Source organism: Electrophorus electricus, chromosome 25, assembly GCF_013358815.1.
Source record: "Electrophorus electricus isolate fEleEle1 chromosome 25, fEleEle1.pri, whole genome shotgun sequence".
Classification (NCBI taxonomy): domain Eukaryota; kingdom Metazoa; phylum Chordata; class Actinopteri; order Gymnotiformes; family Gymnotidae; genus Electrophorus; species Electrophorus electricus.
In genome coordinates, this window is record NC_049559.1 from 147,501 (window position 1) to 162,837 (window position 15,337).

Sequence of the window (15,337 nt, forward strand, 5' to 3'; positions counted from 1 at the left end):
GAGTGAGCGCTCTGCAAGCGGTGGTCAGAGCTGGGGATTACTCAACGTTTGGCGTGGAGTTAAATCTTTTAAATTGTAGTGGATCGAGTTGGAGATGTCCGTGTGCTATCGTTAAGTAGGTTTGAGGTGTGGTAGGGACGAAAGGGCATTAGCGTGCTTTGGGACCTCTGCTTTTCAACACTTTAGTGCTGGGGAGACGCCGGTGGTACTGACACTGAACACATGTCACAGACAGCCAACAGACTCACGCTTTAGGGCTTCGAGTGGACTGTGGACCAGATGTTTTTCTTTCTTTCTTTCTTTCTTTCTTTCTTTCTTTCTTTCTTTCTTTCTTTCTTTCTTTCTTTCTTGTAATCAGTTTCTCCTTCTCTCACACAGTTCAGATTTTAGTGGGCTATTTGTTTGTTTGATACCACAAGTATCTATATCCATGAGAACACTGTCCCCTTTACGGAGCTGTGGGGGACATTAACATCTTGATTTTATTTGCTGGTTTAAAGTAACCAGTGTTCTCTTGCCCTGTCAGCTAGGCTGTTACCCGAGGGGTTCTTCGGCTGCTTGAACTGAACCATGTGTCCTGCCCTGGCGGAGCCGGGTCTAATAGGGGGGATGGTGTTGGAAGAGCTGAATGGCTATGATACGGCAAACAGCGGAGAGCTTTTGCAGGCATTCACTGAGCACCTTGCGCTCCCACAGGCTGCCTTTGTGTGCCTTCATTCAGGCTCAGCCTCTTTGTGAGCGGCCAGCCGCTGCCGGTGGTGGAATCCAGTGAATCTCCACTCTGAACACAGCCTGAGAAAGGCAGCACCAGTGAATCGGGGCCCTCTGTCCCTCCACTGGGAGGATGTGGGCCAGGGGTAGAGCCTGCTTTGTGCTTTATGCAACTGCTAGATTGTAGTTGTTACAAAATCTCTTTCTGAGACATTTGAATGAATGATTTATTTGTGCCTGTTTTTTTTGGCGGGGCTATTATGCAATCTTTGATACATTTTGTTTGTCCTTTTCAATGCCAAGGGGTTGAAGCAGTTATGATGTTATAAAGCTATTGTGAGCTTATTAGAGAGAATAGCGAAACATCTGTGTATAAGCTACATGTTTGTCATTGGTGAAATTGTGTCAACGCATAGAAATGCACCTTTGCCTTTGGAATGTGTGGCTGTGTACCAAAGTACCAATGAGACGGGCCGCCTGTCATATGCTGCCATCTCAGACCTCTGATCTGGAACCCGCTGTCATATACTGCCATCAGTCCAGGCAGTGATGCATTTCTGTACAATATCTCAGATCTCTGATCTGGAACAAGATTGTGAAAACCAAGATTGGCCCACTGTAAATACTCTTTCTCTGAGGAGTTTAATAAATGTAGTCTCTAATAAACAAAAATGTGTGCAAACCGATGGGTGTTAGGACATATCAGGGAGAAGCTACTGGCCAGTCATAGGAACCCTGAAGAGGAAGGCTGGAGTCTACTGATGCCGTCATTTCTCTTGTGTGTCAGAGAGGACTTTACACCCAAGTGATGTTTCAAATAATTTTTCATTATTATGCTTTTATTGTGGGTACAGAATTGTGGGATTATAGGTGTAAGTATAGTGAGGATGCTCTGAAAAGCCTTTATTGCTGTTCAGCATCCCATGTGTCCAGTGATGATGATGTTTCTAGCTCTTGTGAAAAGACAGGAGGCGTTAGTGATAGATAGCTTGATTTAAGTTCATTTAAGAAGGGAATATAAAGTTTAGAGTTCAAGAAAAAGGTTAAAGAGTTAAAGAAAATATTTTTGAGGGAATGCAGTGCCAAGCTTGGTGTGTATGATTTGGTACGCCATATGTCATATTCACCTGTGACTTGGTGCACCATATCCTGTATTGACATACAACTTGGTACACCATATCCTGTGTTCACCTGCAACTTGGTATGCCATATCCTGTGTTCACCTGCAACTTGGTATGCCATATCCTGTGTTCACCTGCAACTTGGTATGCCATATCCTGTGTTCACCTGCAACTTGGTATGCCATATCCTGTGTTCACCTGCAACTTGGTATGCCATATCCTGTGTTCACCTGCAACTTGGTATGCCATATCCTGTGTTCACCTGCAACTTGGTATGCCATATCCTGTGTTCACCTGCAACTTGGTATGCCATATCCTGTGTTCACCTGCGACTTGGTATGCTATATCCTGTATTCACCTGTGACTTGGTACGCCATATCCTGTGTTCACCTGCGACTTGGTATGCTATATCCTGTATTCACCTGTGACTTGGTACGCCATATGCCATATTCTGTCCACTCAGCCCTTTTCCACCAACAGTTCACACTGAAACAGGGTTTATTAGTAAGCGTTTGGTGGATTTATTTTTGGTGGAAATGTACCAAACGCTTACTAATAAACCCTGTTTCAGTGTGAACTGTTGGTGGAAAAGGGTGAATATGACATATGGCGTACCAAATCATACACACCAAGCTTGGCACTGCATTCCCTCAAAAATATTTTCTTTAACTCTTTAACCTTTTTCTTGAACTCTAAACTTTATATTCCCTTCTTAAATGAACTTAAATAAATAGGTCTTGCAAGTTCGTCCCAGCTGCAACCAAAGAACAGTATATTTTTCAGTGTGAACTGTGATGACAGATTGGCTACATTATTTATTAGACTACATGTACTGTTATTATATATCCATGACTATATCATATTTAATACTGTAGTATTATATTAACATTGTTTACTTGTGCTGTATTATATTAAAGTATTAACACTTAATAATTAATATGTATTAACAATATTATGTATTTTTATAATTTCTTTAATATTTCGTTCGTTTCATTAAACGCTTCAGTTCGGACTCGCGTTGCACACAGAACACACAGGAAATAGGAAATAAAAGGTGGATACCTTTTATTTCCTGTGTGTTCTTCACCAGTTCTCTGAATAGCACCAAGGTTCTAAGAAACCTAAATAGAACCCATTCTAGAACCCGTTCAAGTTATGTTGGTTGAAAAGAGCTATGAGTGGCTTTGATTACCAAGCCCTGTCAGAGCCACAGAGACGTGCAGAATGTGAGTGCTGATGTTAGAGCACGTCACACTTACTAATAACCCAGTGTGTTTTTACTGTGTGCATTCTTTACCTAATCCACAACAGCCTGGTTAACAGCTTTTTTTGATGATGACTTTAGTTCATTCCTGACATGACTTGTGACATTAACAAGATTATCTTTATTTTGTGCCTGTCTTGAAGTATGTTAACTTTACTTTTGCTCAACCAGTGGAACCAAGTGAAGGTTAGCTCTACCTTGAGTGCCACTTACCATTGATCATGTTCTGAGTGAATTATGAGCTAAACGGAGACATTTCTCCTAGCTTTACTCTCTCTGCCTTTGTGCTGACTGTAGTTCAGGAAGAACTCACCCCACAACAGCATCTTGGAAAGTCTTACTCACTGTTGGCTCAGTGAGCTCAGCAGGTCTCATTGTTTATGAGTAAAATGAGACTATGAAAGCAATCATGTTTTATTTTGCAGGGTAGCATTAGAATTTGGTTCAAATGATGGTACTTGCTAGGTTGTGGTCTGATAGGTAGAGTTTTTTTCATGGTATTTTTGCTTCATGTAATGACTTACGTTTTATATGTCAAATGTATAAAAATGTTTTTATTATTTTTGTCCTTTTTTGATTATTCATGGCTTGTTTAACTGTTGCTTACAGACATTTTAGATACTTTACACAGAATAGATGTCAAACAGTAAGCTCGGTTTAAGACCCAAGTTATTTAGAGTCTCACAGTTAAAAAATTCAGGGAAGATAAAGACAACTTCCAAAGGCAACAGAAAAAAACTTTCCATTGTTGATAAATTTTCGGAATCAGGAGATTAAATTCTTTTGCTAAGCATTTTATTTGTCTTAGCACTGCCAAAGGCATAAGTAGAGCTCAGACACACTGTGTGTGATAGAATCAGCTTCAGTGTTTCCAGGGGCAGGATCTGCAGCACAGAGAGTTGGGGTCTATAGCACTGTACCCTGTGGGACAGAGTCTATAGCACTGTCCACTGTGGGACAGGGTCTATAGCACTGTACCCTGTGGGACAGAGTCTATAGCACTGTCCACTGTGGGACAGGGTCTATAGCACTGTACCCTGTGGGACAGGGTCTATAGCACTGTACCCTGTGTGACAGAGTCTATAGCACTGTCCACTGTAGACACAGGGTCTATAGCACTGTCCACTGTGGGACAGGGTCTATAGCACTGTCCACTGTGGGACAGGGTCTATAGCACTGTCCACTGTAGACACAGGGTCTATAGCACTGTCCACTGTAGACACAGGGTCTATAGCACTGTGCACTGTGGGACAGAGTCTATAGCACTGTCCACTGTGGGACAGGGTCTATAGCACTGTCCACTGTAGACACAGGGACTATAGCACTGTGCACTGTGGGACAGAGTCTATAGCACTGTCCACTGTAGACACAGGGTCTATAGCACTGTCCACTGTAGACACAGGGTCTATAGCACTGTACACTGTGGGACAGAGTCTATAGCACTGTACCCTGTGGACACAGGGTCTATAGCACTGTGCACTGTGGACACAGGGTCTATAGCACTGTCCACTGTAGACACAGGGACTATAGCACTGTGCACTGTGGGACAGAGTCTATAGCACTGTGCACTGTGGGACAGGGTCTATAGCACTGTCCACTGTGGGACAGGCTGTATAATACTGTCCACTGTAGACACAGGGTCTATAGCACTGTACACTGTGGGACAGAGTCTATAGCACTGTACCCTGTGGACACAGGGTCTATAGCACTGTGCACTGTGGGACAGAGTCTATAGCACTGTGCATTATGGGACAGAGTCCATACCACTGTACCCTGTGGACACAGGGTCTATAGCACTGTCCACTGTGGACACAGGGTCTATAGCACTGTCCACTGTGGGACAGGGTCTACAGCACTGTACACTGTAGACACAGGGTCTATAGCACTGTGGGACAGAGTCTATAGCACTGTCCACTGTGGGACAGAGTCTATAACACTGTACCCTGTGGGTCAGGGTCTATAACACTGTCCACTGTGGGACAGGGTCTATGTCACTGTACACTGTGGGACAGGGTCTATGTCACTGTCCACTGTCCACTGTGGGACAGGATCTATAGCACTGTCCACTGTGGGACAGAGTCTATAGCACTGTACCCTGTGGACACAGGGTTTATAGCACTGTACCCTGTGGACACAGGGTCTATAGCACTGTACCCTGTGGGACAGAGTCTATAGCACTGTACACTGTGGGACAGAATCTATAGCACTGTATACTGTGGACACAGGGTCTATATCACTGTCCACTGTGGACACAGAGTCTATAGCACTGTGCACTGTGGGACAGAGTCCATAGCACTGTACCCTGTGGACACAGGGTCTATAGCACTGTCCACTGTGGACACAGTGTCTATATCACTGTCCACTGTGGACACAGAGTCTATAGCACTGTACCCTGTGGGACAGGGTCTATAGCGCTGTCCACTGTGGACACAGGATCTTTGGCGCTGTACACTGTGGACACAGGGTCTGTGGTGCTGTACACTATAGGACAGGGTCTATAACACTGTACACTGTACCCTGTGGACACAGGGTCTATAGCACTGTCCACTGTGGACACAGTGTCTATATCACTGTCCACTGTGGACACAGAGTCTATAGCACTGTACCCTGTGGGACAGGGTCTATATCGCTGTCCACTGTGGACACAGAGTCTATAGCACTGTACCCTGTGGGACAGGGTCTATGTCACTGTACACTGTGGGACAGGGTCTATGTCACTGTACACTGTGGGACAGGGTCTATGTCACTGTACACTGTGGGACAGGGTCTATAACACTGTCCACTGTCCACTGTGGGACAGGGTCTATGACACTGTACCCTGTGGGACAGGGTCTATGTCACTGTACACTGTGGGACAGGGTCTATAACACTGTACACTGTGGGACAGGATCTATGTCACTGTCCACTGTCGGACAGGGTCTATGTCACTGTACACTGTACCCTGTGGGACAGGGTCTATGTCACTGTACACTGTTGTACAGGGTCTATAACACTGTACACTGTGGGACAGGGTCTATGTCACTGTACATTGTCCACTGTGGTACAGGGTCTATAACACTGTACCCTGTGGGACAGGATCTATGTCACTGTACACTGTCCACTGTGGGACAGGGTCTATGTCACTGTCCACTGTCCACTGTGGGACAGCGTCTATGTCACTGTACACTGTCCACTGTGGGACAGGGTCTTTGTCACTGTCCACTGTCCACTGTGGGACAGGGTCTGCTGCACTTTATTTTTCTCCCACTTGTCCACAGCATCCAGCATGTCTGCGCTGGTGTCCAGAGTGTCCAACCTCCATGACTCTGGAGATAAACTATACTCTTTGGTATATTCATTTTTTATCTATACTTACAGTGACAGTCTTTGTTAACTGTGGGATGAAATGAAAAGAAAGACATGCACTCTCTCCCCAGACTAAAGGCATAATGAAAAGAGCCCAGGAGGGGGCGGTGGGGGTGTGTGGCTGTCCCCTGGAAGTCACCCATCTTCTGTCACCATCCTGGAAATGGAGTGGAACTCTGGATCTGTGAAAATTTCAGCCATGTGCTCCTCATACATCAGTGCTAATTGTTTACTCTTTTTCCCGTGAAACTTGAAACTCTAATAATAAAACAGTAAAAACCATCACGGAGCTGGTAGCTGAAGCAGTTGGTCACTTTAGTGTAAAATAAACCCAGTTGCATGAGGCATCCAAGATTTGGTGCTTTTTCATGACTACAATGTAGCAAATAAATCGATTAAATTCGAGTCGATTCTATATCTTCAATGCTTTCAATACTGAATATAGCCTGAGGAACTGAATCAGTATTCTGGATATGTGAATCAAATGTGAATCAAACTATTATTATTATTATTATTATGACACATTTGCATAGCTTGTGGTGCTCATAAGTAAACTGTGCAGTCAGATAGCATGAGTTTATTGGCCAGCTGGCTCGAGTGGCGAGGCAGCATGGGCTGTATGAAGGCAGTGACCTAGCGAGGCAGGTAGCATGGCTACGTTAAAAACAAAAGAGTTCCTCTCACGTCCACGACTTGTGGGGAAAACAGGCCCTGTCGAGTGTTGGCATATTTTGCCTACATCACTGATGAAGACGACCAGCCAACAGATGATAAAGGTGTTATAAATCTTTCCACTGCAAAAAGGCAATGCCAGCAACAGGGCTAAGCATTTGACCGAGAAGTATCCTGACCTCTACAAAGATCTGAAAACAAGACATCTTAACAAAGATAACGTCTATAAAGTCTACGCCGGGGAGATGGACGATGGAAATTATCAGTGGAGGATGGAAATGTTTTTAAGCGTGTAACATTTCATATGGGCTAATTTTAAACAGTAAAATATTGGTGTTTAAAATGGGTGAACAGTTTAACCTCAAATTATGAATATTCTTCTTAATCTTTATTTTTCTTATTAAGAACTTCATTTCTATTCATTATTTATTGATGGTATAGGAACCAGGAGGGTTTGTTCATTGGCAGGAATCAGATTCTTAGTGACATGGGTGTATGATGGTGAGGATTAGCGTGTGTGGGGGAGTGTGTGGATTAGTTATGTTTTGTTCCAGACACAAATTTCCCAAAGGTTCTAGTGAAATAATTCTATTCACACACTGGTATAGGTATGCTTTATTGCTGTCATATTAAAACATACCAATCAGGCACAAGAACACACATATGCGCATATGTGTAAGGCTATACAGTAAATCTGGAAAAAGAGAAGAGCATTAAGCTTGATTTGCTTCGATATGTTTTTAGTTTGTTCTGTCTCTCGCAAAACATACTATTATAAGAACAGGTATTATAAGAAGAGGGAGGTTGGACAGTACAGAGCTGTGCACATTATGAGGACATTCACAGGACCTTTGGGCTCAGATTCAGATGCCTTTAGCCAGTGTTCCTGGGGGTTGTTTGAACCCTGTGGATAAAAGTGCTTGTTAAAGTGGCTTGAAAGCGAGTTTGAAGGCTCACGGTATCTTGGCATGGGACCCAGCGAGTGCACTGAGTCCCCACAGGCAGCTCTTTGTGCTGTGCTCATTCACTGGTGCTGCTACTGAGTGAAGACCAAAAGATCCTCACTGTAGCCATCACCTAGCTAATCACCTCCCACTCCTTATTTGCATATCAAACGGAGAATTGGAGTTGTATTGGACTGAGTTTTAAACTTTAAATACCCACAGAAAGTTGCAGGCTGATTTGAAAACACCCTTAAGTCTAATGGAGACTTTGTTCAGAGCAGCCCTGAGCTTTACATGGGCAGAACTAGCAGGATTTAAACATGTGACTACTTTGGGGAAATACTTCAGTGTACTTTAAATCTTCAGCTGAAGTTCATGAGTAATTCACTATGTTGAATAACCCCTTACAGTTCTTCAGCTGATTGTGATCCTCTTTTTTGAAGAGCCTGTGTTGTCCTCGTCTCATGTCTTCTGATTACTGAACAGTGCCTCATTATAACCCTCAAGCTGATCTTAAAGATGTTATGCAAAACTTCATATTGGTCCTATTGATGTCTGTGAAGCTGAATTTGAGGCTGTGGTCCCTCTGGTTCTATAGGGAAAGATTTCAACTCATGTGTGATGTTAATGTCTTAGCTAACATCTTCATCGTCTGGGCTCTTTGGCTGTAAATTCAGCTGTAATGTGCATAGAAGGCGTGCAGGCCATGAGAATGTCTCAGTTTGAGTTTTTTTCCGGATGAGACGACAGCTGCAGGAAATGCAATAGCATGCCTGTCCAAGCAGATCAGCCACTGTCTTAGTCATTTGGGGATTGTGAAGCTGAACCAAAGGTGAAACACTAGCCTGGGGACAGATGCTGTGTGTCATTTATAACATGGTAAGGTTGCTTTGCATTGGCCATCTGAACTACTGGGACTAATTAAATATTACTGGTAATATTATAACCAATCGTCTGTCCAGCTCTTGATCCTAACAGATGGTTCAGACAGCTGCAAAGATGAATTCCAGTACAGTATGCTCCAGATCTCACTTTTTCTGTTTCATCTAAAGAGGTCTAAATTTACACATCGGCATGTAGATCAGCACAGATGAATATCAGATTGACTTGATCTCATTTGACAGTTAAACACTTGAATCATTGAGGAACACTGACAATGCTGAAGCTAGCTGTTGGTCTAGAGCCAGCATGTTAGACACTTTGGGTGCTTTTATCAAGGATCTTGAGACACACACAAACACACACAAAGCTAGAGAGTTGAAGTGGGGGACACTTACAAATCTGAATTAAAAACGACATCATCTCTAGTTTCAAAGTGCCATTCTGAAAAGTAGTTTCACAACAGCTCTCCTGTATAGACCAGGAGTGGAGAACATGTTATTCTGTTGCCTATTCTAATAGCTGGTTAAACAAACTCTACTGCATTATAACATATCTGTGAGAACATCAGGGACAGATCTACATGTGCTGAGTTGGACTGTACGGAACTGGGTTGGACTGCATTGTACTGGGTTGGACAGCACTCTCCAGGTTGTGGTCCAGTTAGAGGATCTGAAAACCCACATGATGAATCATGGACTCCGTTTGCCTGGTCTGCACTACCACGTGCGTCAGAGTTTCCACCTGTAGGTTTGAGAGTAACACAGAATTCATGTGCTTTATTCAGCATTGGCTGGAGTTGGTGATTGACTGAGAGGTCATTTGAAGCATTGTGTTTCTTGTCATTTTGCTCATTACTGTAAAAGTAGAGTTCGTATACAATTCAACAAGGTGCAATCAACATTAAAGGATTTTAAATGTGTTAGCAATATGATATTAAAATAATCCTTCTTCTGCTTCCTTCTTATAACAGTGTCCTAATCCTAAATAATCCTAATCCTCAATTCCAATGCAGACAAGCACAGTCAGTTAAATTATAATCCATTATGGATAGCTGATAATATAAATAAGGAATTAGGGTTATTTTACACAGTTCATACTGGAGGCAGTGAGTGCTGCTGAGCTGCACTGAGCACCATGTTCCATTCTCTGGAATGTGCCAAAATTCTATAACTTTTACCAGATGTACAGAATGAACAGTAAAAGAGTTCAATCTGTCTGAGGGGAAAATGTTGTGGAGTGCAGAGTCACTATAGAAGGCATTGAGTTCAAGGAGACCTCATAAAGCCCAAAACCCTAGCTCTGACCCTAATGCCACTGTAGAGGGCCTGGAGTTATGGGGTTAAATTTGAGCCAGTGCATGTGGTCTCTTCTTCAAGATTCTCAGAAATTTCTCCTGTGGTGCTGTTGTTTCTGGACTGCAGGTCTCGTGTCCATGGTGTGGAGATCCTCACTAAGCAGGTGTCTGCTGCCTGTTTGTTATGGTGCTAGTGACTGACTGTTCTCATGCAGCAGAATGTCCAGCCTGTGGTGAGCTGACTCTTCAGATGGGAGACAAAGCTCATCTATGCACTATGCACGCACTGTGCTATTGTTACAACTTCAGGGCTCAGGGTCAAAGTTAGGGTCAAAGGTCAGAGGGGTCTGGTTTGAATTGCGCAGTTGATATGGTTGCATGACCTTCTGCAGAAGTCTTTAGATACAAGAAATCTGTCCAGCAGTCTGTAATAACCCAGTGTGTCTATTAACCCATTGTGCTTTACTCTAAATAGGCGCTACTAAAGATGTTGTTTTTGTTGTTATTAGTATTATTGTTGTTGTTAATTATTATTATTATTATTATTATTATTATTATTATTATTATGACACATTTGCATATCTTGTGGTGCTCATAAGTAAACTGTGCAGTCAGATAGCATGAGTTTATTGGCAGCATTGTTTTTTAGTTATTTTCCAGTGATGTTAGGGTTAGCATTAGGGTTAGTGTTAGGGATAGAGATAACTCTAGTCAGCACTGAATGACTGGCAGTGACTAGCAGTTTGGTCACTCTGTTTACTGCCAGAAGGTCAACTGGTCTAAACTGGTGTATACAGATTATTCGGTCATAGGCTGCATTATATAATATCAAATACAGTGTTAATGTTAGCCTCTACACAGGGCAGGATCATACCAAGCTCTCACTTAAGAAGTACGAATCTGGTCACTCTCTGTTCAGACGGTCACAGATGCACAGAGGATAAAAGATCTCAGTTCTTCAGTTTCACTCTTTTCAGTTCAGTGTTGTTTAATTTCCTTCTGAATAAGCTCAATAGTGCAGCTGTCTGTCTTCATGAATATTCAGAGTTTTGTGACAGCCATCTTCTTAGTTTCAAGGCTGCTGACATGTCTGGGTTCAGTCTGCTGAGACAAGGGGCCAATCGAGGACAGGCTTTAAGATCCTCCTTTAATATTCTGAGACAAGCTTGGTCAGACTGCATAAAGCTTTAATTATGGCTGTGCACATAATGACTATATCCATTATTTAAATAAAGAATTAAGAGGTAGAAATGCTTCATATATATGTTTTACATTTTAGTGATATAAGTCCATAATGTTTAGATTTTCATAGTTTAGTGCTGTCTGTTGTACTGGTAAACATTAGGTAATTGGTCTCAACATGAAATCTTTTCTGGATGGGTTTTATTACACAATATACCGTACCAGATACTACACTGCCCCTCTGCCGTTACACCATTGATCAATATCGTTGCATTGCTAATATGAAAATATGAAGAACTGAAAAACCTCAAAGTTCCAATTTTGACATGCTACCAATGCCAAGACTTCTCCAGGACAAATATTTTCCAGATGAGGAAAGACTAAAGAATAGAAAAACAGTGTAAATAACATGGAATAACAGGGTAAATAACAAGGAAATGAAAACCTCTAAATGTTTGTTTTGATAGAGTGTTATGCTTGAAAAGTTGCTGACTTTCTTTATCCACATGATCTATATCTTCTCCAGTGCATGAGATGTGACATATACAACAGTTTGTCTTGGACAAAGCAAAGAATCTTCCTAACAGTGAGCGATTCTGTAAATGACCAGAATGGCAGACAGATCTGGATGTGATACAACTGCTGAGTTCAAAGAGCAGCTGTTGTTTCCTGAAGCTGGGTTTGCACCCCAGGCTTGGTGCTGGGTTCACAGCTGTATCACTGTCCTGTTGTTTCCTTTATCAGTCTGTGGTACTGTTGCAGATTTTGGGTAATAGATAATATGTTGCATAAAGTTCACTAACATTAAAACATAAAGCGTTTGCATAATGTGTGCATTATTTTAGATAGTTAGCTTATGTGCTTTATGGTTAGTAGCAGTGTATCCCTGGGAGCTACTGCCAGTTGTCAGAATGCAAATGAGCACTGCAAAGCTCATTTTGCCTGAGAATGTTTGCCACAAACAACACCTTCTGCTTGGGGCATTTGGTCCTGGGTTGCCTTCACCTCCACATCTTTTCACCCCAGACCCTGTCCTGGGAGGCGCGAAGTCACATGAGATGTTAAACTCTGTTTGCCAGAGACCTCGGAAAACGGAGCTTTTTCCAATTCCCAAAACCAGCAGCACAAACATACAATCAGGGACAGGCTGATTTAGGGGTCCTGCTCTCCATTTCAGCACTGGGGGAATTCCAACAAAAACCTCAGGGTACGATGAGCAAAAATGGCCTAATGTGTAGATTACATAGTTACCAAAAGATGCTAAAATTCCCGGTGCGAGTCAGTGGAGTATGAAGAACGTGTCGCGATACAGAGCTACAGCTATATTTGTGCATTTTATATCGAGGCCAGGGTTGGGTTTGAACTAGTACTGGCGACTAATGGTATTTTTATTGTCATCGCGATATGAACATGCGCAATAAACACATTGCAAAAGACGCGATTACTAAGAAAGGTTCACATGCCTGGTGAACCTTTCTTCACGTAAAATTAGTTTCAGACGACACATCCAGATCTGGCCCATCGTATTAATCTCGTTTGCCACCCTCAGGACGTGGTGTAGACTGGAGGTTAGCTAACGCTGGCATGTCTGAGGGGGGACGCCTGCGGGTTATTATGTACTGCTCTTTAGTCCTTTTGTTTAATCGGTCTCTGAATGTGCCTTTCTTTTGTTCTCGTTGACGCACTTTTTGTTCGTTTTTTATTTTGGTCGTTTCATTAAACTCTTAGTTGGAGACTCGTCCACGACCTCATTTTCTTTCCTGTCCGTTCTATTGCGTTAATAATTTAAAATAATTGAAAAATAATTTAAAGGGAGCAAGAGAAATTAAACTTCATCACACACCGCTTTCCACCCACGCACACACACTCACACCCACACACACTCACCCCGCCTACCCCCCCAAACACCCCCACGCACACACACACACACACACACACGCACACAAACACACACACACACACACACACCCTCCGACACACACACGTCACACGTCACTGCAGTCGCAGTAAATCAGGTGCTTTTGCTTCCAGGTTTAAAGCTTTAAAAAAAATTTTTTTTGGTTCTTTCTTGGGTTAGGGTTAGGGGTTATGCTAAGGTTAGGGTTTGGGCTAAGGTTAGGCATAGGGATAGGGCCAGGGGTTATGCCAAGATTAGGTATAGGGCTAGGGTTAGGGGTTATGGGTTATGCTAATGTTAGGGGTAGGGTTACGGGTTATGTTAAGGTTAGGATTACGGATTAGGGCTACAGTTAAGGGTTATGATAAGATTAGTTTTAGGGATTAGGGCTAGGGTTAGGGGTTATGCCAAGGTTAGGGGTAAGGTTAAGGGTTAGGCTAAGGTTAGGGTTAGAGAAATTCTTGCTAAATTTATCTAACTGTCCTGATGTAGCAGTGCACCAAATTTGCAAATAAGAAAGATTAAAATAATCTTAAAAACTGAGTAAAATAGTTGCTCTGTTCCTGGGGAAGTCTATGGAGCAGCTTTACATGTATGTCATAATGCTGCACATAGGATGGTGCTACATTCAACAAACCGAGGATTCTGTGCAAGATACTGACGTGACTGACGATGCACGATGAAACAGCATTTCTCATTCAAAGATGTGCACCATTTGGAGTTTTGGAGTTTACATGTACAGGTGATTTGGGCACTTTTGATTGTCTTTACACTTTCAGCATAGTGTCATCTAAAACACTGTTCACTGTGTTCAGTATGTTCACTGTGTTCAGTATTATGGCATAAATCTAAGGCAAAGTACAGAACAGTGGCTTGATAAATTAATTACTTATTATTAGTTTATCCAAGATTCCAGACCTTCATGCTTTTGTGATTATACAACATCTTAAATGTTCTTTTTAGAAGTGTAGATCAACTAGGCTATATAATTTACAACCCTTTAAAACACAGCCTGGCACTGGTGTGAAATGGGCTCTGACAGGCTCTGAGGTCGTTCTGACACAAACATCTTCTCATGGCTGCACTCTCTTCCTACACCTAATTCAACAATAAAGGATGTTCAGCATAATGACAAAACTCCCAGTTCACCTTTTCATCTCAGATACCATCAGTTGTGTTTAAGTAAATCTTGCCATGTGAAGTTCCTGTCAGGAATGGTGAGTTGTCCGAGATGCTGTTTAAGCCATGAATTTCTGTCTTACTGCTGAAACTGGGGTGTTGAATTAACTGGTCAAGTGTTGAATAAATTGGCTGTGCTGTCTCATGTTCCGGGACGTTGGTCTGCAAGTGAGTCGTGCTTTTTGTGTGTTTCTGTGCTAAGATTAAAAGCTTGCAGATTTGAAGTGATTCTGTGTTTCTGTCTCTCTCATTCCTTCTCATCTCTCTCTCTCCAGTTTGTTTTATTTTTTCTGGTGTACTCTAGATAATAAATCCATCAGCAAATGGTGGATTAGATTATGCTATTTCTGTTTAGCAGTAATGTAAGCAGCATAGACATATGGAGCCTTCAGAGGGCTCCCATCTCTCCTCGAACTGTGTTTGGCTGGGAAAACACACACACACACACACACACACGCACGCGCACACACACTCACACACACACACTCACACACACACGCACGCGCACACACACTCACACACACACTCACACACACACACACGCACGCGCACACACACTCACACACGCACACACACTCACACACACACACACACACACACACACACACACACACACGCACGCGCACACACACTCACACACACCGCTTCTGGGCAGTTGACATGCACACACATACATACCCCAACTGGGTAGTCCCTTATTGTCATTCATAGTGTGACTGTTTCTTCATACAAAGGAATCCAAAGGAGCATCTAAAAGAAACAGAAAAAGAACGAGAGAGAGAATCAGAGGGAAGACAGAGACACACTGAAAAAGACTTTTTCAGAAGAATTGCAAAGAAGTGTAGA

At 42.6% G+C, this 15,337-nt stretch overlaps 1 protein-coding gene across 2 annotated transcripts in view; it reads left to right on the forward strand.

Annotated features, from left to right (window-relative positions):
- Positions 1-15,337, forward strand: part of gpm6bb (glycoprotein M6Bb) — a 29,568-nt gene that overhangs the window by 724 nt on the left and 13,507 nt on the right. The window lies entirely within an intron of this gene.